Source organism: Pleurodeles waltl, unplaced genomic scaffold, assembly GCF_031143425.1.
Source record: "Pleurodeles waltl isolate 20211129_DDA unplaced genomic scaffold, aPleWal1.hap1.20221129 scaffold_127, whole genome shotgun sequence".
NCBI classification, from domain to species: domain Eukaryota; kingdom Metazoa; phylum Chordata; class Amphibia; order Caudata; family Salamandridae; genus Pleurodeles; species Pleurodeles waltl.
Genome location: NW_027149833.1, coordinates 352,030 through 372,597, shown reverse-complemented (window position 1 = coordinate 372,597; position 20,568 = coordinate 352,030). Strand labels below are relative to the sequence as shown.

The window sequence follows — 20,568 nt, the reverse complement described above, 5'->3', positions numbered from 1 at the left end:
GCGCGCGTCCGAACACAGCCCATCCAATCACAACCTCGCTCTTCCTCGGGAGCCAATCAATGATAACCGGACTGTTCACATGACGGCCGCAGATATCGCTTCCATCTGTTTCACCTCTCTGCCGCCAAGATATCACGGACGCCTTGGATTGGCCAGGAGGTTGTCACATGACCGAAATAGGCGTGACTTGTAATCATCGGAGAGCCTCTGATTCGTCCAAAGGTGGCCACGTGACCTACTGGCGCGCCAGACTGTGGATTTAAAAAGGGTCAGCGTGGGCATTAGGTTGGTTTGTGCTGTTCACGTTGTGTTTGGAAGTTGAATTGCTCTCGTCTACGTTTTTATGTATGTGTCTAGTTTGTTAATAGCAATAGGTCTGAGTTGTCACCGGGCGTTCTCAGGTTGTTGTGTTTTATAATTGACTTGTTTTGAACTTTAGGACCTTGATGCTTCTCTTTCCTCGAAGAAGGGATGGGATGGCGGCTCAAGACAGAGGTGGGTGAACGAGAGGTGGTGGGATCTTTATTTTAAATACCTTGTAAATCTTCGTTTCTTTTGCAGGTCGCTATTCTTTTTTCGATAATCCGTCTCGAAGCTGCGTTATCCCACGTGATGTTCTCTCTGCGGAGCTGTCATTGCTCCCTTTAAACTTCTGCAATTGATTACTGTGGTTTTTTTTTGATCTAGCTTTGTTAATTTTCCATTTAAACGTAAACTTGTTAACAAAACGTTTTAACTAATGTTTAGTTTTTATGTATTTCAGCTCTGGCCGTTTGCACTTTGATAATTTAGTGTTTCTGTAGTGTTTACTATGAAATGTTTTCGCCATTGCCAAGTGCTTTTATTTCCGTTTCCTTAAGAAGACTCTGGTCTTCCTTTCAGAGCATTTATGGCTAAATGACTTGTTAACGGTATTTTTTGTTTAGTAATTCACTGTTGTGTTCTGGGACTTGTAGTTCAGTGTAAAATTGGAATAACGCCCATGAAAAGAAAATGCGAGCTGGAAGGGAAATGCTGGTCTGGGGGACACCAGTGTTCTCTAAACTCCATAGTAAGTATGCAAGTAGGTTTAATTACTTTAACTTGCAGATACGGTGCAGCTGTGTCCGGTCTCGCAAGAGTGAACCGCGGTGTAACATGAACTGCAGAGGACGGACACTGACAGTTCGCTTTCTTAGAGTGCGATGCATGTTGGAGCTCGTGTTATAGGTGGAAGAGAACAATCTTTAGCTTGTGTTTGGAGGGAATTTTGTGCGGGCCGTTGAAATTGAAGTTAATTTTATTACAATATTGTACGCGAACACTGTTGGAGGGATTTTTTTTTTCCTCACCACCCCCCAAAGTGATTCCTGCAGCCCGTGCCTCTGGCTCTAAGGTGAAGTACCCATGTTAAGATGCAGCTCTGAGGTGTGCAAGGACGCTTCTCAAAGGGTCCGGACTGCCTCGAGCACTGGGTCTTGAGTTGGAGAAAGTGGGGGGAGCGCCTCCAAGGGTGAGGAACGCTTCTTTTGAATGTGGGAGGCGGTGCCCCTAACCAGCTTCTCGTCACTCTCGGGGTACTGTGATTCCTTAGCTGTGTTTTGGGATCTGTTAGTAAGATATCTTCCCCGTTGCAGAGTTCTCTCCCATCTTCGGACTATTACGAGGCTCTGTACCGTGTAGGAGTACCTTTATCCCTAATGAGACAGTTGTCTCGGGGCCGCTGTGTTGAGATTCCATCTTCAGGTGGAGTGCATTGCGAATCCATTTTTCATTTTTTTGCAGATTTGCTGGTTGTCGTCTATAACGTCTCATCATATCAGTACAGTTGACCTTAGCAAGAGAGGAGGGAGGTGTACTGAACTGAAATTCCCTTTTTGATTTGCTCGCGCACTCCACCCGACCCCTCCCAAATTGAGTAGTTTACTACGAATGGCTGTTTTCACTCCAACTTTCTTTAACTCTGTTTTTCTTACGTTGTCGCAGAGGCTCAGTACCGCAAGCTAGTACACCGTGTTATGGTTTGTACTCGCAGTTCAGACTGAATTTCTCTCGCTGCCGGTGTTTAGATAGGTCCTCGAGTGGGTCTTGCCTGCTGACATTAATTCAGTGACCTCTGCTCAGCAGCTGGTGATGAATTTGCTTGTAGTCAGGCTCCATACACGCGGTTAGGGAGGACACACGCAACAATAGTCTATTATCGTAAAGGTATACACAGGGGCACAATGAGCCCTAAAAACTGGAGAAAAATATTAACTGCAGAAACTCTGCCTTGTCACTAATGCACGTCGTCAGTGTGATTGGGTAAAGTGAGTGCCCTCGTTCGATTAACCAAGCCATCTTTGAAGTTACAGCTTTAAAGGTGTTTGAGACAAATCTTACCCTGCCATTATAAAACTGTCTTCAACGAACTACACCTGTGTAGGCAAAAAATGACTTTCAGACTTATGTTTCTGGAGGCTACAAAATCACCCTTGAATGAACATATCTTGGGAGTGTCAACTCATTTCTCCCTGGCTGAAGAATGAACTCGCCTCCTTGTTTCTCTTCAGTTAAATATCTCTAGTGTGGAGGGACTTCACACGGGACTTTTCACGACTTGCAACATCCTGCATGGCTCGGATTTATCTGTTAAATGGTTTGTGGGTAAAATGATTATAACAAATCTCCCAAGTGGGCTTTTTGGCTCACGTTTTATGATAGGAGTGGCCGTTTTGAATTGGTGAGTACCCTCCTTCCAGCTCAGAAGTAACGTTCTCTTCCTGAGGATACTGCCTGTTTTAATAGCTAATACCTTGACCTGTAAATGGCAAACTAAGTGAAATTGACTACCAATGTAGTCATTTACTAGTTGTGTGGTCTCTGTAGCCAGACCTTGCACCAGAACTTTGCATCTACTTGCCACCAGGAGGCCTTCACTTGGATCTGAAGCTAAATTGTATAAACCTAGTGGTAAGGAGTTATATATTTTTTTCCTTGGTGGCACCCTATATTCATCAATTCTGTTTGCAGTGTTAAAACTTCTAACTTGCTCTAGTGCTGTTGAGGGTCCTGAAGGTCGTGGGATTCCGCCAATACCTTTTTGCTGTACTTTTGATCTTGCTATTAGGTGCAGGTTCTGAATGCCATAACTGACTGAAGCTGACTTAACCAGGGCAAAGGTACCACTTGCATACTGCAAGTGATAGGTCCCCGTGGCTTATCCCAGAAACAGCACAGAATCTGATTGCCGCTGATCAATTTCCAGAACTAATTCTGTAATGTTTGAAATTAACTATAAAAGGAATCCTTATGAAGAAAAGGATTGTGGACAGGAACACAGTGGATAAGTTCTAATCCATACATTTTCTGGGGCGTATCTTGGTCAGGAGGAGAGGGGGCAGCTTCAGATTTTCCAACAAAGGTTAAAATACATTTTACAAGGGCAGGGTGCATGAAAGGGACTTAAGGGGCAGTGGGAAGCGAGAAGAATGCCGATTGGTAGGTGGAGCTGGGTGGGAAAGTGTTTGGTAAACTTACCAACATTTTTGAAGACTCAAAACAAAGGAAGCCTGCATGATTACCTGTATGTAAAAATTCCTGGTGCCATCCAACAGACACTTGTCCATACATGACAAAGAACCTTTATCCAAATATTTACTGAAAAGTATATCGGAGGGGAGAGCGTGTTGACTGTAGGAAGCTGGTGTGTGGTGAGCACCTATGGTGTTATCACCTTATAGCAGGTATCCCCTGTTAGTGAGGAGTAGGCACTATCTAGGATGCCAGGGCTCTCTGGAGGTAATTTGTCTGAGCAGCCAAGACTTACCTGGGAGACATGCAAAGCTTATGCAATACCACTCGTCACACACCACTTAGACACATGAAAGAACAGTGTTACAAAAATAAATACTTCATTATGGTAACACAAATATTAGAATACTAATAGGCACCCCCCTTAACTGGTGGTAAGTAAACACTGTGTACACATTTTTAATCAGATAAACATGGAAAGCAGTGAGCATTGGTAAAAGCAATAGTGGTGAGGGCCAAACCATATACTAAAAGTGGAATATGAAGAGTCCTCCACCCAAAGATGTGGAATTGGGAGAAGGAGGAACTAGGAACCCCAAAAGGTAAGTATCCCAGTGCATGCCCTAGCCACCAGGATAGGTAAGTACATCTTGTGCCTCGGTCCCAACAAGACGACTCTGGAAGAGGGACTGCAAGACCCAGACAAGATGATCTCCAAAGGAAGGGAATAACATCCTGTTCATGATGCTGTCCTGTTGTGTCAGGAGCTGGAAAACCACCAAGCTTTGGCAAATGGAGGAGATGGTGTGTAAGGCGGAAAAGTACCAAGAAGGTCCAGGAAACTCAACCCAAGGAGGAGTCTGGTGGGTGACCTTTAGCAGCTGGGAGTTAAGAGGTACCCCCCAGGCAGCAGGCAAAGGAGTTGCAGTGAGGTCCACTCACTACCCCTGAAGTGTCGCACCCCACTGTAGCAGCAGGCAGGAGACTGTTGTAGAAAGGTGTTGGGGGCCAGGGCTACCTAAAGCATGAAGATTCCTTGGAGGCACAAACCAGGCTTGGTAACTGCAAGAGTTGCTGTGCACGGGGGTCCTGCTTGAAGAGGCAAGGGCTCGCCGTCTCCCAAGTTGGGCAGCTGGTAGATGGGACTAAAGGGACCGCTCCAGACCACCTGTAATGCTGGATCCATGCAGCTCTGGGGAGAGAAGATCCATGAGGACTCATCGTGGCAGTTGGTACTTGAGGGTGACCATATATTGGTGTGTGGGGGGGGGGGGTGTTCTGTGTACCTGCCTGACCACTCCAATTCTCCCATGGGCCTCTGCCCACCTTGAGTCCAAGGTGGTAGAATCCAGTGGCCAACTGGAGTTCTGAATCCCCACCCCCCAGGGTGGTGATGAACTGGGGTGTAGTTATTCCCTTTCCATTGTTTGCTTTGATGCCAGAGCAGTGTCTAGAGGTCCCTGGATTGGTGCAAACCAGTTTATGCAAGTTGGTATCAAATGTGCCCTTCAAAGCATACCAGTAGCTTGGGGAGGCTACCCCTACCAAGCCATGTTACACCTTCCCAATGGAGATGGTGTTACCTCCCTCTCCCACAGGAAATCCTTTATTCTGCCTTACCCTGCTTGAGCTGATCAAGCAGCAGGAGGACAAACAGTCTGCAGGGTGGTAGTTCGGGCTGTCTTAAACCCCACAGGACTAGTTGGAGCAATGCCAGGGGGTGTTCTCTAAGGAGCCCCTAGAGTGCATGGCATACAGCCAATACTGGCAACAGTAGTAGAGTTGGTTTCTGACATGTTTGAAACATTCAATGGCCATGTTTAGAGTTAGCATTATGTAGCTGGACACAGGGTAAAATGGCTTCCCCTGCACTTTTGAAGTCCAGTATAATGGGACTGGTGTTCATGGCCCACCTCTGCTCAGGTGGGGTGCCTTCAGACACTGGTACCTGCACCCTGCCCTCTGGGATAGGAGGGCCTGACAGAGGGATGTCTTAAAGTGACTTGGTGCATTGACCTGTAGTGAAAGGGTGTATGTACCTTCTCAAGCAGGTTCAGATAGCAGGCCTGCAGACGCACTTTGCATTGCCTCCCATGGGTGGCGCAATACATACTGCGGCTCCTGGGGAATTGCTGATGCCCTTGGTACCCAAGTACCATTTACAAGGGACTTGCATGGGAGCACCAGTATGCCACCTGTGGGGGGTGCCAAGTCTTACACAACTCACAGGAGAGCAGTCCCCAAGGTCCTGGTTAGCAGGATCCCAGTGAAAAGACACAGTGACAGCAGGGAAAAAGTGGGGGGTAACCATGCCAAGAGGGTACTTTTCTACACTGCCCAGTGAGTGAAGATTGTTTGGATATAAATGTAGCTTAAGGTGGAAGTTGTTTGTCACCAATTCAATAGGTGTGAGGGGCTGCAAGATGCTAGTGTCCTGCCACGCTATTGTATGTCTGTTAGCAATAGTTCCTTTCATATTTTCCCTAGCCTCTTGTACTTTAACTTTCCTTTTTTTAACTTTACTTTTTTTTTAACTTTACTTTTTTTTTAACTTTACTTTTTTTTTAACTTTACTTTTTTTTTAACTTTACTTTTTTTTTAACTTTACTTTTTTTTTAACTTTACTTTTTAGAGACATTTTTTTTTATTTATGCCTGACCTCAGCACTGCAGCCGGAGCCCCAGTGGGCATCCAGGTTTTTCTTTCTGGGTGCACATTGGCGGATCCAGCTGTAGTGCTGATGTCTACAGAGGTGGCAGAAATTGGTGCCATCTGTCACCTCTCTCTAGATAGCCTGAATTCTGGCACCCAAGGGCCACTCAGAACGCCTCTGAATAGACATCTCGCAGTGAAATCTCATCTCTAGAGAACTCCTTGTGGAGGAAGAGCTGCTAGCTTTGACACTGGAAGGACTTACTGCTGGCACAGTATGCACAAATGATTAAGTCACTGTCCCAGTCTGATATTGGCTTTTCCACTGGAGCTTTGGACCAATTTGTCCTCTTACAGATTTCCTGCAGCTTCAGAAGCGGCCTTTGGTTTCTCAGTGCTGCACCAATTCCTGAAGCATAGATGGTAGTTAAGCTGCCTACATATCTGCTTTGAACCAATCGGCTTAAGCTGCAGCATTGAGGGTAAGTCATGGGTTTATGACTTTCAATTATTGGAAAAGAAAATGGAGGTAACTAAATCATGGAAATCCAATTTTAAGGGAATGTAATTCAAATTACCATAAAATAAACTGGATTCAGCAAGCAATACGGTTTGAAGACTGCAGTAGAATATACATCAACAAAGGGGAAACTGTCCCATATTAAATCCCTATTAGGAATAGTTTTGAGTGTACTAATACCAGAAAACATTTCATTAAACTACTATTGAGCATGACTGCATTTATACATGTTCCTAAAAGGTGTTTGCGTTATGGACCAATAGAACTGTAATTCAAGGTTAATATGGAATCTACACCTTATGCTTTTCTATGAAATGGTGAATGCTGTTCCCTCTGCAACATTTCATTCAGCAGTCCTAGTTCATGAAATGGCTTGCACTTCAAACTGATTTGTAAGGTGCGTCTATAGTAGCATTACTAGAGTAAGGTGGCTTTCCATAGGCCTTGGGTGTATTTTAAGCAGTGGATTTTGGGGAAGGTGAGGTTTGGAGGCTGGGCTAAGGACTGGAGAGAGCTTAAATATATGCACTTGCGAGCACCTTTAGATAAATAGTGCCTGCTAGCCTTTGTCGTAGTCTCAACTTAATATGGTGGCTCTAGCCCTTTTACACTGTTAATCCAGGGTAGTGTACATGTGGGGTTGCTGCTGAGGCTGTTTTGAATGCAAACATCTATTTTGAGTGCCATTAACACACACTAAAATATTTAGGTTGTGAGATTCAGTTACTATGTAACTGACAAGCCTTTGTCCTGCCTCTTAAATGTTTGCAGGCATTTATATTCAAGCTTTTATTAGATTCTCCTTTCCTACTGTCTTAAATATACATGTCAAAACATAAAACTTGCTGTTTTATGCTGACTCTGGCACCCTAGCTGGGGCCCCACATGGCTGCATGTTTCTTGGGATGTCCCAAGGGGAGCAGGGGGAGACTGGCTGTAGAAATGGAAGAGATTGGTCTGATCTCACACCTTGACTTAAGGGTTCCAAGAGCACCCCAGAGTGCCTTTCTTGATAGACTGCAGTCAAATTTTCTCCCTATTACCAGAAGTGACAACCTTGGAATGAGGCAAAAACTGGAGCCCTCGTGACTGGAGTCAGTGTCTTGCTGTTGGTTCATTATTTTGATATAGCAAGTTAAGAGGATTATTTTATTTGCAGTCCACGTTTTGTAGTACTTATCTTTGCAAAATGAATAGTGTGCATAGTGGTTTCAGCGCCTAATGTGTTTTGGTTTTCTGCAGCTGACCTGGTGTTCCTCAGTTGTCCACTTTGCTGTGTGAAGCCTGTCCTTGCATCTGACACTGCCTGCACTATAAAGTAAGTTAAGGGTTCATAAATTGAACGTTACATGCACTAACGTATGTTACACATGTGATCGTAGTTTATAGTCTGAGGTGGTATGGCAGGTGTAAGGTGATATTGCTGTGAGGACTGGAGGTGGAGGGGACTTGGGAGAATAGAACGTTTATCAAGAGGTAAGAGTAGTTTACTGTGCCATGAGAACTAACAGATGTATTGCACCAGGCCTATGTCCATCAGATCCGACTGTTATGCAATATTTTGTAAGGTAAATCTAGAATGGTTTAATGGTCCAGGATGTAGGAGGCTGGACTGGCTTGTAGTGAGTACCAAGGGGTACTTGCACCTTGCACCAGGCCCAGTTATCCCTTATTAGTGTATAGGGTGTCTAGCAGCATAGGCTGATAGATAATGGTAGCTTAGCAGAGCAGCTTAGGCTGAACTAGGAGATGTGTGAAGCTACCACAGTACCACAAGTGTCACCTGCACAATATCATAAGAAAACACAATACACAGTTATACTAAAAATAAAGGTACTTTATTTTTATGACAATATGCCAACGTATCTCAGAGTGTACCCTCAGTATGAGGATAGCAAATATACACAAGTTATATGTACACAATACCAAAAATATGCAGTATAGTCTTAGAAAACAGTGCAAACAATGTATAGTTACAATAGGATGCAATGGGGACACATAGGGATAGGGGCAACACAAACCATATACTCAAAGTGGAATGCGAACCACGAATGGACCCCAAACCTATGTGACCTTGTAGAGGGTCGCTGGGACTATTAGAAAATAGTGAGGGTTAGAAAAATAGTCCACCCCAAGACCCTGAAAAGTGAGTGCAAAGTGCACTAAAGTTCCCCAAAGGACAAAGGTCGTGATAGGGGAATAATGCAGGAAAGACACAAACCAGCAATGCAACAACAATGGATTTCCAGTTGAGGGTACCTGTGGAACAAGGGGACCAAGTCCAAAAGTCACAAGCAAGTCGGAGATGGGCAGATGCCCAGGAAATGCCAGCTGTGGGTGCAAAGAAGCTTCTACTGGACAGAGGAAGCTGAGGATTCTGCAGGAACGAAAAGGGCTAGAGACTTCCCCTTTGGAGGACGGATCCCTCTCGCCGTGGAGAGTCGTGCAGAAGTGTTTTCCTGCCGAAAGAACGCCAACAAGCCTTGCTAGCTGCAAATCGTGCGGTTAGCGTTTTTGGATGCTGCTGTGGCCCAGGAGGGACCAGGATGTCGCAAATTGCGCCAGGAGGTAGAGGGGACGTCGAGCAAGACAAGGAGCCCTCTCAGCAGCAGGTAGCACCCGGAGAAGTGCCAGAAACAGGCACTACGAGGATGCGTGAAACGGTGCTCACCCGAAGTTACACAAAGGAGTCCCACGTCGCTGGAGACCGACTTAGAAAGTCGTGCAATGCAGGTTAGAGTGCCGTGGACCCAGGCTTGGCTGTGCACAAAGGATTTCCGCCGGAAGTGCACAGAGGCCGGAGTAGCTGCAAAAGTCGCGGTTACCAGCAATGCAGTCTGGCGTGGGGAGGCAAGGACTTACCTCCACCAAACTTGGACTGAAGAGTCACTGGACTGTGGGAGTCACTTGGACAGAGTTGCTGGATTCAAGGGACCTCGCTCGTCGTGCTGAGGAGACCCAAGGGACCAGTAATGCAGCTTTTTGGTGCCTGCGGTTGCAGGGGGAAGATTCAGTCGACCCACGGGAGATTTCTTCGGAGCTTCTAGTGCAGAGAGGAGGCAGACTACCTCCACAGCATGCACCACCAGGAAAACAGTCGAAGGCGGCAGGATCAGTGTTCGAGTTGCAGTAGTCGTCTTTGCTACTATGTTGCAGTTTTGCAGGCTTCCAGCGCGGTCAGCAGTCGATTCCTTGGCAGAAGGTGAAGAGAGATGCAGAGGAACTCTGATGAGCTCTTGCATTCGTTATCTAAAGTTTCCCCAGAGACCCTAAATAGCCAGAAAAGAGGGTTTGGCTAGCTAGGAGAGAGGATAGGCTAGCAACACCTGAAGGAGCCTATCAGAAGGAGTCTCTGACGTCACCTGGTGGCACTGGCCACTCAGAGCAGTCCAGTGTGCCAGCAGCACCTCTGTTTCCAAGATGGCAGAGGTCTGGAGCACACTGGAGCTCTGGACACCTCCCAGGGGAGGTGCAGGTCAGGGGAGTGGTCACTCCCCTTTCTTTTGTCCAGTTTCGCGCCAGAGCAGGGCTAAGGGGTCCCCTGAACCGGTGTAGACTGACGTATGCAGAATTGGGCACATCTGTGCCCATGAAAGCATTTCCAGAGGCTGGGGGAGGCTACTCCTCCCCTGCCTTCACACCATTTTCCAAAGGGAGAGGGTGTAACACCCTCTCTCAGAGGAAGTCCTTTGTTCTGCCATCCTGGGACAAGCCTGGCTTGACCCCAGGAGGGCAGAAACCTGTCTGAGGGGTTGGCAGCAGCTGCAGTGAAACCCCAGGAAAGGCAGTTTGGCAGTACCAGGGTCTGTGCTACAGACCACTGGGATCATGGGATTGTGCCAACTATGCCAGGATGGCATAGAGGGGGCAATTCCATGATCATAGACATGTTACGTGGCCATATTCGGAGTTACCATTGTGAAGCTACATATAGGTAGTGACCTATATGTAGTGCACGCGTGTAATGGTGTCCCCGCACTCACAAAGTCCGGGGAATTGGCCCTGAACAATGTGGGGGCACCTTGGCTAGTGCCAGGGTGCCCTCACACTAAGTAACTTTGCATCTAACCTTTATCAGGTAAAGGTTAGACATATAGGTGACTTATAAGTTACTTAAGTGCAGTGAAAATGGCTGTGAAATAACGTGGACGTTATTTCACTCAGGCTGTAGTGGCAGGCCTGTGTAAGAATTGTCAGAGCTCCCTATGGGTGGCAAAAGAAATTCTGCAGCCCATAGGGATCTCCTGGAACCCCAATACCCTGGGTACCTCAGTACCATATACTAGGGAATTATGAGGGTGTTCCAGTAAGCCAATGTAAATTGGTAAAATTGGTCACTAGCCTGTTAGTGACAATTTGAAAGATATGAGAGCGCATAACCACTGAGGTTCTGGTTAGCAGAGCCTCAGTGAGACAGTTAGGCACCACACAGGGAACACATACATATAGGCCACAACCTTATGAGCACTGGGGTCCTGACTAGCAGGGTCCCAGTGACACAACAAACATACTGAAAACATAGGGTTTTCACTATGAGCACTGGGCCCTGGCTAGTAGGATCCCAGTGAGACAGTGAAAACACCCTGACATACGCTCACAAACACGCCAAAAGTGGGGGTAACAAGGCTAGAAAGAGGCTACTTTCTCAGACAGGACATGAAGCTAACTAAGACAAAAAGAAGGCTCACAATATGAACTTCACCAGGAGAGACTGGAGTATTTAACTGTTTGCACAAATCTGTCATGTGCTTTTATTATAATCCAGGATCTGTAAAGTGCATCAAATCACCTGTGAGGGTCTCAAGGTGCTTAATTGTAGGCACTGAGAGCTTACGTTATTTACTGAGAATCACAGTACGTTGATCTGATAATGGAACCTAGTTACCCCAGTTCCAAAGTCGACAGCTCAGGCCATTACACCACACCATCTCCCTCCAGCTTTGCATCAATTGGCTAAAGCTTTAAATAAGGCTGTAGGAAAACGAGATCGAAGAGCATAGAAAGCAACCTGCACCATCTTTTTGCAGGAGGAAAAATTGAACTTAGACCTTGTCCCATGCCAAAAGCTGTGTTCCATAGCAGATGACTCCCATCAAGTATCTATATAGAGATCCCCCCCAATATCTCTTTGGTAATCCTCACTCCTTGCAACTTGAGCTGCTGGGCCACCCTTTAATGCAGCTTCCTCATGCTGTAATCTGTAAATTCCTATAAAGTCTGCAACCCTACATGCAGACATGCTGCATGCATGTAGGGTTGTCTTTTTCAGAATAATGATTATCGAAAATGCTGTTCTCTACTTGCCAAGAGTGGCACAGCAACTCAAGCTTCAAGGAGTGAAGATTGCCAAAGGGGTTGATGTGTAGATGTGCACTTGAAACATCAATTTAAAGTCTGCTCACAATGCAGTTGGCCTGTGCATACTCCATTTTTATTTTACTTGCCTTTAATATACTGGCATGCTTGTGAGGGCCTTATCACTGTAGGTTGAGGGGTGGGGGAAAATGTCTGCTGCTTGCTTTTCAGCAGACTGGAGAAAACCTGTAAACAGTCTGCTAGACTTAGTTCATTTTGGATGCTTCAACACTTCTGGTGGCTGTAGCTACCCTCACTCACTCTCTTAATCTTGTTTTCTTGTAGGTGACACCTCCCACCGGAAGCCTCTTGGAGGAAATCTTTGGTGACCAGGCCTTGTCTCGCTTCACATTAAGAAATAAAGTATTGAACTGAACTTTTGTGTCAGTACTAATTTTTGAGAGAATGGCAAAGAGTGATCAATGTTTCCTCAGAGGGGTGCTCCTGTGAGGTGATAGTTTGCAAATAGCATTCCGGTCCATCTTTAGAAGATGCTATATAGCACTTATTGTGCTGGGTAGTGACATACTTTTACAAAATTGCTTCTACCTTAAGCTTCTTCCAATGGAAGCTCACTATTAGAATGGTGTTTTAGTGAGGGGTTAGTGAGATGAACGAGTTCTCGAGCTCTGGATGTTCACAATTAAGTCTACAGTGCCATGGTGTTTATCTGGATTGTTTGTTCACTATCCTCATTTTAACTTCAAATTTGTTAATCATACACGTTTACTGGGTAAAACATTTCTTCAGACATAGCTATTCAGTAAGCAAAAGATCAAGCAACAACACTATATATCTATACACAGAAAAATAGAAAACTTTTTTGATAGACTGTGCCCCTTGCATATAACCCGTATACACACGTAACTGTATGGAACCTGTGGTAACCCTTAAATCCTAACCGCATAGGGGTAGTGGCATTATACAAAGATGCATGTTACGAACCATCTAATGTCTAGAGCCAAAAACCAAGACCCTAAAACAAGTGTTGAGGTGTGGCTAAAAGCTGTAAAAAGGCAGGACTGCCCTCTCTCGTATGTAGGTAACAAAAGGGTCCTAATAGATGTTTAATGAAAGGCATTAAACCATTGCATGCACTAGCTGGTAAATCAGTCCGTTCAAACCAAGCACTTTTTGCAAACCTAACTGAATAGGCCCATTCTAAAGTACCTCAGACAATGATGGTGAGTAGACATCTCTAACGAGGGTTGTGTGGCAGGAACTGATGAGGTATAGTACTGTCTGATCAACCTCTTAGCTGAAGCAAAGACCTCCATCTCAGCTGTTGGTAAATTATTCTGGCTTTCCAAGAGCTTTAAAATGTGACTTCATGTATTGTAGGCAGGGTATAGACATTTTGGTGTCTAAGCTCAAGCTATCCCGTATATCTATTCAAGTTTAGCTCCGCCGTAACCCAGCCTGAACAAGATATGAGGGTGAGCGTGGATCAAATTCTCAATAGAACCTTATCCAATTCCCCATGGTTGATCTGGTGGGGCACCTTGTCCAACACCTAGGAGGCCCCTCATGAACTTACGTGCCCCTACCTGTATTGGGTCAATTTGCATAACCAGTCTCGCAGCCAAATGTTGCCATGGGATACATTTTGCTTTATAGACAATTAATGGTCTATTGGCCTTAGCACTAGGCAACAGGGAAAATCATTTATACCAACAGGAGCCCTCTTAAGAGATTATGTATCTTTAATCTGAGGATGGCCACTCAATCCTGATTTAATAAATCCCTAAATGGGTAAAATTGTCTCCCTTGATTGGTCCCGGTCTTTCTACTAAAAGGTAGATGTTGTGTAATTCTTTGAACCCACCACAGGCTTGTCACCAGTTCCAGACTTCTCTTAAATATGATAAAAAGCTCTGTCAAAGCCTTCTGGCTGTACATGCAATCTGGACTACATCATCTGCGTAAAGAGCAGGCAGCATACATTGCTCTGCTTTCAGTATGTCAAGATTATGTCCAATAAGCAAAAACTCCAAATGATAGACCAAATAAATAATAAAAGGGAAGGGTGCCAAAATGCTGTGCTGATGAGCTTTAAGATTAAAATGTCTAGTGCATTCCTCATTGCTCACAAATCTAACTGAGGCTGTTACACCATGATTGAGGTCTTTCGAGAAGGCAGCGAGAGCAGGCTCAAGTCCCATGGAGCCTATCTCTACCAGAGTGTATCTCTGTTCATCTTATCAAAGGCAGATCCAAGGTCCGTGAAGGCCAGCTGTACCCACACCCCAGCCCTAATATTTGTCAGTAGTTATAAATTGAGGTTTTGCTTAGTGCTTACCAACTGGGTCAGGAGGTATCCTCACTCCTTTTCAAGAATAGGGTAAGGGCTGCTTCATTTGGCCTGGAGTGCTCAAGTACCCACAACTTCTTCCCTGGTCATTACTCCACCATGGCTAAGCACGTAGTCCACAAAGTCTTGCTAGGGCCTCTTTGAGAAGCCTATCCCAGCCTTCCCTCAGAAGACACAAACATCCCCTTACAGGATGTCCAAACAAACGTTCAAAGGGGGAAATAACCTACTCCCTTCTGTGGCACTTCTCAGTAGGTAAAAAGCAAGCAGGGTAACAGGATATCACATCTGAGTTTTTCCAGGAGTCCTGCAGCCATGCCCATCGTGGTTTTGTTGAATCTCTCAAACCATTTACTTGTGGGTGATATGGGGTACTTATAAGTCAATCTGAATTGCCTTGAGGTATGCAGACATGAAGTTACTATCTGTCTGATACCACCTCTTTAGGGAAGACCACCCTATTAAAGATACAGAGTAGGGCCCTGGCAACTGTGTTGGTAATCATAAGAGGTAGAGCTTCAGGGTACCTGTTTGCATGATCCATCACCATGAACCCTGAGGCCGTTAGATAGTCTAGGTGGGCAAAAACGTCCACCCCTACTCTTTCAAAGGGAACCCCAACCACTGGAAGTGAAATTAAGGGGGCGTTTGGGTGGCTACCTGACTTGCTACTGGCTTTACAAATGCACGTGAGTTACAAAACTCCTTTACCCCCCGGGACATGCCTGGCCTGTAGAAGTGAGGAACTAACCTACTGCAAGGTTTGCTCTGGCCAAGATGCCCAGCTAAGGGGATGGCAAGAGCCAAGGTGAGTAGGAATTCTCTATTAATCTGAGGTGCTCCCACTCTTCTTGTGGCACCAGGTTTGGAGTCTCTGGCCTCAGTATACAGGAGTCCCTCCTCCCAACAGGTTCTGTGGGAGCCGCTAACCTCTCCCTGGTCAGCGGCATTCCGTTTCAGGCTCTCAAGAGTGGGACGGGTCTTCTGTCCCTTGCACAGCTTTTCGATACAAGGGCCCAGGAGTTCTGCCATGTAAGGCCTAAGTTCCTGGAGCTCATTTACCTCATGGGCAGACAGTTCTCTCTGAGGAAAGAGGGCCTGAGCTTGGGGCTCCTCAGAAGCTGGCTTACCAGACTTCCTGCCTTTTCTGTTAGAGGGTTGGGCCGTTATTCCAGACTCCGCACCTCTTTTGCACCCTGGACTTTGCATAGCCCGCTGGTGTTTTTCATCCACACCCATTTGGGTATACCCAGCATTGCTGCATGAGTCAGTGGCATAACAAAACATGAGCGCGCCCCCCCCTGCAAAGTACATGAAGGCCCCCTCCGAACTCACTCAGGAGCTCTGAGGTCAGAGCACTGCGATAAGGTGGCGTCCTGGAGCTTGGACCTTGCAGTGCCAGAGGGGCCTTTGTTATGCCACTGGCATGAGTCTTTTGTTCGATCTCAGCCATGCTGAGGACTCTAGATCATTTCCTAGCAGCCAGGCTACAGAAACTGCAGAGGATACCACACCCTTTTTCTGGCCAGAAGCCCCTCGCAACTCTAAGGGCACCATTTCTATGGGATGAGCCTTAACTTGGTTGTCAGCAATGATGACTGTGAAAGTTTAACCCGTCAGATATTGCTCTGGGGTTATCATTTTTTCCAGTCACTGTGGTGACATTTACACCTGTTACAATAGGATGTTTGAATGTAACAATAAGTCCATACAGCAAAACAGCCAACACATGTTTCGTCTTCAAGACTTTGTCAAGGCTTCAGATGTATATAAAACATTATATGTAAACACGAAAGGTACATAGATCAAGCTGCTGGTAGTCATGAGTCCTTGGGAGAAATCGAATAGTACAGGCAAATGATGGACATGATAAGCCTCAAGTATTTGTGGAGCGAGTAAACCTGTGCCGTGCGTGTCGGGGTTTTGGCAGAGTACTAACACTCTGCCAAAACCCCAACGCGCGCGGGTTTATTCGCTCCACAAAAACTTGAGGCTTATCATGTCCATCATTTGCCTGTACTATTTGATTTCTCCCAAGGACTCATGACTACCAGCAGCTTGATCTATGTACCTTTCGTGTTTACATATAATGTTTTAAATACATCTGAAGTCTTGACAAAGTCTTGAAGACGAAACACGTGTTGGCTGTTTTGCTGTATGGACTTGTTACATTCGAACATCCTATTGTAACTTTGACCATTTATCACCATCTGGCTGCTCTGGACACATGGTCATTTTGTACACCGCAGTCTTTTGATTGAGATTTCTACTTTCTACCTGCACTTATAATAAATATCTACACATCATCTTCCAAGAACGAACTTTGAATTTATTCTTGAACATTATCAGGATTCGTGCTATTGGTGTGCCCTGGCCACTCTTCTTTCAATATTTAGGCAACCACCCACTCTTCAGTGTGTGGCCCTCCGACACCTGTGGTGGCAGGTGTTAGGGCTAGCCTGGCACCCAACACCATATTGTTTAAATTTTATGACTTCGCTCGGATTTCACTATTGACATACGCTTTGCAGATGTGCAAGCACTCTGGCATCCGCCACCATCTTCGCCTGACTTACATTTACACCTGTATCCCTCAGTGCTTCAACTCTGATCCCTCTAATATAGGCTGTTGTCTATACATCTCCAGATTACTGGGACAGAGCCAGAGCAGCTACAACAACCTCACCCTCTAACTGCTTATGTGAGCTCTGACATTCAGGGCCCACTTGGTCTCCCATGGGGAGACCTACCACTGCAGCAGGCGCTGTTGGTGCACTAGGGGGTTTCTTTTTGGGACAGGCAGGGTTTCCAGTTTGATGCCTGTTGGCTTTGCAATTGTAGCACCAAGCCTTCTTGTGATCCTAGTTCTGGTACCCACTCCTGCTTTGTCTTGTTGTAGGCCCAACCTACTGAACAGGTTTTTGGGGACCTTTAGAAGACTATCTTTAGACTGGTCACCATCTTTCCCTTGCGGAGCTTAGCAACCCAACAATGAGTTGTCTTGGACACCCTAGTCTTGACCCAGTGGTCTGCTTTCTTTCCCAATTCTTGGGGAGACATTGGACCTAGGTCTACCAGATATTGATGACGCTTTTCATTGAAGCAGTTACTGTAAGAAGCTGGCCTGGTGTGTGGTGGGTACCTAAGGTACTCACACCTTATAGCAGGTCCAGGTGTCCCCTATTAGTGTAGGCAGTGTCTAGACACAAGGCTCTTTAGAGGTAACTGTGGATGAGTAGCTAAGGCATATCTAGGAGACATGCAAAGCTCATGCAATACCACTGTAGTCACACAGTACTCACCAACAAGCAGGTTAAGGGTTCTTGGATGATCCAGTTGACATCCCACAACGGATGGAAGATTGCAGTCGGTCAGTGGTGTGGACAGGCCACCAAGAAGCCAAGGTCAGAATTTGTGGTGAAGCAAAAGTGGAGCTGCTGGCGACCAGCAAGGTCCAGGAGGACTCAACCCACAGGGGAGTCCTAGGGAGACCTTCAGCGAGTCCACAGAAGTAAAGGCAGCCCCCACAGGAGACCCACTGGAAAAGGAACCAGGCCTAGCAGAGGAGCCCTCACAGCACAACTAGAGAAGGGTTCCACACCGCAGAAGAAGCACGCAGAGGGCTCTGCATCGCAGGGAAAAGTGCTGGGAGCTGGGGGTACACGGAGCCTGAAGATCCCTTAGAGGAAAAATGCAACAAGCCTTAGTAGCTACAAGAGATGCGGTGCATGGGGTTACTGTCCTTTGTGGGAAGACAAGGGTTTATCCTCCACCAAAGTTGGACTGCTGGCAGAGAGGACTAAGAGGGCTACTCCGGACCACCACCTGTGATGCAGAATCCATGCAAGTCATGATAACAGGAGATCTAGGCAGCCGGTCGTTGTAGTAGTTAGTGCCTGCCAATGCAGGGGAGTGACTCCTTCACTCAAAGGGAGATTCCTTCTTGTGCAGACTGAAGACTGAACACCCTCAGAGCATACCCGGTGCTTGGGAAGGCTACCCCTCCCAAGCCATGTAACACCTATTTCCAAAGGGAGAGGGTGTTACCATTCCCCACCCCCACCCCACCCCTGTTATCTCCCGAAGGAAATATTTTGTTCTGCCTACCTGGGCTTGAGCTGTTTGAGCAGCAGAAGGGCAGACACTTGTTTGAGGGGTAACCGCAGCTTGGGCTTCCCGGGAAACCCCAGAATACTGATAGGAGCAATGCTGTGGGCCCTCTGAGCCCCCAGGGTGCATGGAATCCTACTTCCAATACTGGCCACAGTATTGGGGTATGATTTCGACATGTTTGATACTAAACATGCCTAGGTCCGGAGTTACCATTATGTAGTTGGTCATAGGTAGTGACCTATGTCCAGTACACGCGTAAAATGGCATCCCTGCACTCACCAAGTCCAGAAAAATGGGACTGGAGTTTGGTGACACCTCTGCTAGGGCATGAGTGCCCTCGCCCACAGGTACTTGAACCTTGCCCTCTAGACTAGGAGGGCCTGCCATAGGTGTGACTTGCAGTGACCTGCAGACTGCAATGGCAGGCCTGTAGATACTTTGCATGGGCTTGCCAGGGGTGGCATAATACATGCTGCAGCCCATGAAGATCCCTTGGTACCCCAATGCCCTGGGAACCATATACTAGGGACATACATGGGGGCACCAGTATGCCAAATGTGAGGTGTAAGTGGTTCAAATAACCATGTTTAAAGAGAGAGCACATAATCACGGGGGAGGGTCCTGGTTAGCAGGATCCCAGTGAACACAGTCAAACAGGCAATAAGTAGGGGGTAACCAAGCTAGAAAGAGGCTACTTTCCAACAGTTACTCATGTTTTCTTTCATAAACAAATTATAGAGCCCATCATAGGCATGCACTTCACTTCCAGTTTGCCAATCCTCTGGTGTTTCACTTAATAGTCTAAGAAATCCACCAGTCTTGCATGTGGTTTCCTCTTAACCTGCCACCCAGTGTATTGACTGAGAAGTCAACAAAATCTATCTAGGATTGCTAGTCTCCCTGAATCTGATCTGTACTCCTCAGCGGTGAGTCCAAAGTCCTCAATCGGTGTATCCTTCATGCGGTCATAGGACTCAGCATCTGCTCCAGTCAGTGTCAGAAGTCTATCCATACACTTCCCTGAGAACAGCTTCCAGATTAGAGAGCCCCAATACTTATGGCTGAGTATCCTCAGGGTACAAGCCCTCTCAAAGGATGTAAACCATTTGGTGATTATAACCCTCTGAATATTTGGAGACAATCCCTTTGGAGATCATAGAGTCAACCGCTTATTCGTTCTCCCTGTTTACATTTTTCGTGCCACCAGAGATGGGTTTTATTCCCATCTCACCACTTTCCTTTTGTATAGCCAAGAGCCTAGACTCTAATCCTATCCTCTGAGCTAGCTTCTGGAGTTCAGCATCTTCACGGTCTCCATCTCCTGGGGTTCAATCAAATGTGCTCACAGTGGTGTTACACTCAGTGGAGTTGTGGAGGGATTCAACATCCTCTTCCTACTCATTCTCCGTAGGGGCTCTATCATTTTCTGCCTGCAGAAGGGCTTTAGTGGATTTAGATTGCTTGGCAGAGGACTTCAGGTTGTGCCAACAAAAGGCTTTGGTAGGGACCCAGGCTGAGCTCCCAGGATGAATCTGCTGCTTCAGTCATGGAATTAAAGTAGTTGGGACCTTTTTTAAAGGGCATAACTAACTAAAGTATTTTAAATTCTAAACAATTTAAATTGGGTTACTTTAACACATAGCCCGCCGGCTAATAAAAACAATTATGAAAATTCAAAAATTAGCAAAAAAGTTTCCAAAATAGACCATTTTGGCTTCCATAGTGATATCATTTATTAACCGAGTGGTACAGCAAATTCAAGTTTTGTACCCCGCCTCACACCACAAATATAGGAAGCTGGCTCTTCATATGATGTATCAAAATGAGATATATTGTGCAAAGAGTCCAGTAGTTCCCTAACCAGTAGACATGGGCTTGCTCTAGCAATCCCAAGGTGCTCTTTTAGGGGGTATTCGGGTCAAGCAGCCTTAGCCTTATCCGAGAGGAGTGTTAGACATCTGCAAATGTACACACAGTCACTAAGACTCAACTCAATAAGGAAGTCAATACCAAATTACAAAAATAACAAGTATTTATATATATTTAATTTAGGCACCAGAATCAGTACGATCAGGTATGTATGTTTTTCTAGAAAATACTTTAGGTTTCAAATCGACACCGTGCG

The 20,568-nt window shown here is 46.0% G+C and overlaps 1 long non-coding RNA gene across 3 annotated transcripts; it reads left to right on the top strand.

Moving 5' to 3' along the window:
* The first annotated feature begins 229 nt into the window (after nucleotides 1-229).
* On the top strand, nucleotides 230-12,395 carry LOC138273946 (uncharacterized). Of its 3 annotated transcripts, none has more exons than XR_011200312.1 (4): nucleotides 230-285; nucleotides 440-495; nucleotides 7,907-7,982; nucleotides 12,305-12,395. It is a non-coding gene; the product is annotated as an uncharacterized lncRNA (long non-coding RNA). The 3 variants fall into 3 exon arrangements; XR_011200313.1 differs by having other exon boundaries at nucleotides 279-345; XR_011200311.1 differs by lacking the exon at nucleotides 230-285 and having other exon boundaries at nucleotides 377-495.
* Nucleotides 12,396-20,568: the final 8,173 nt, after the last annotated feature.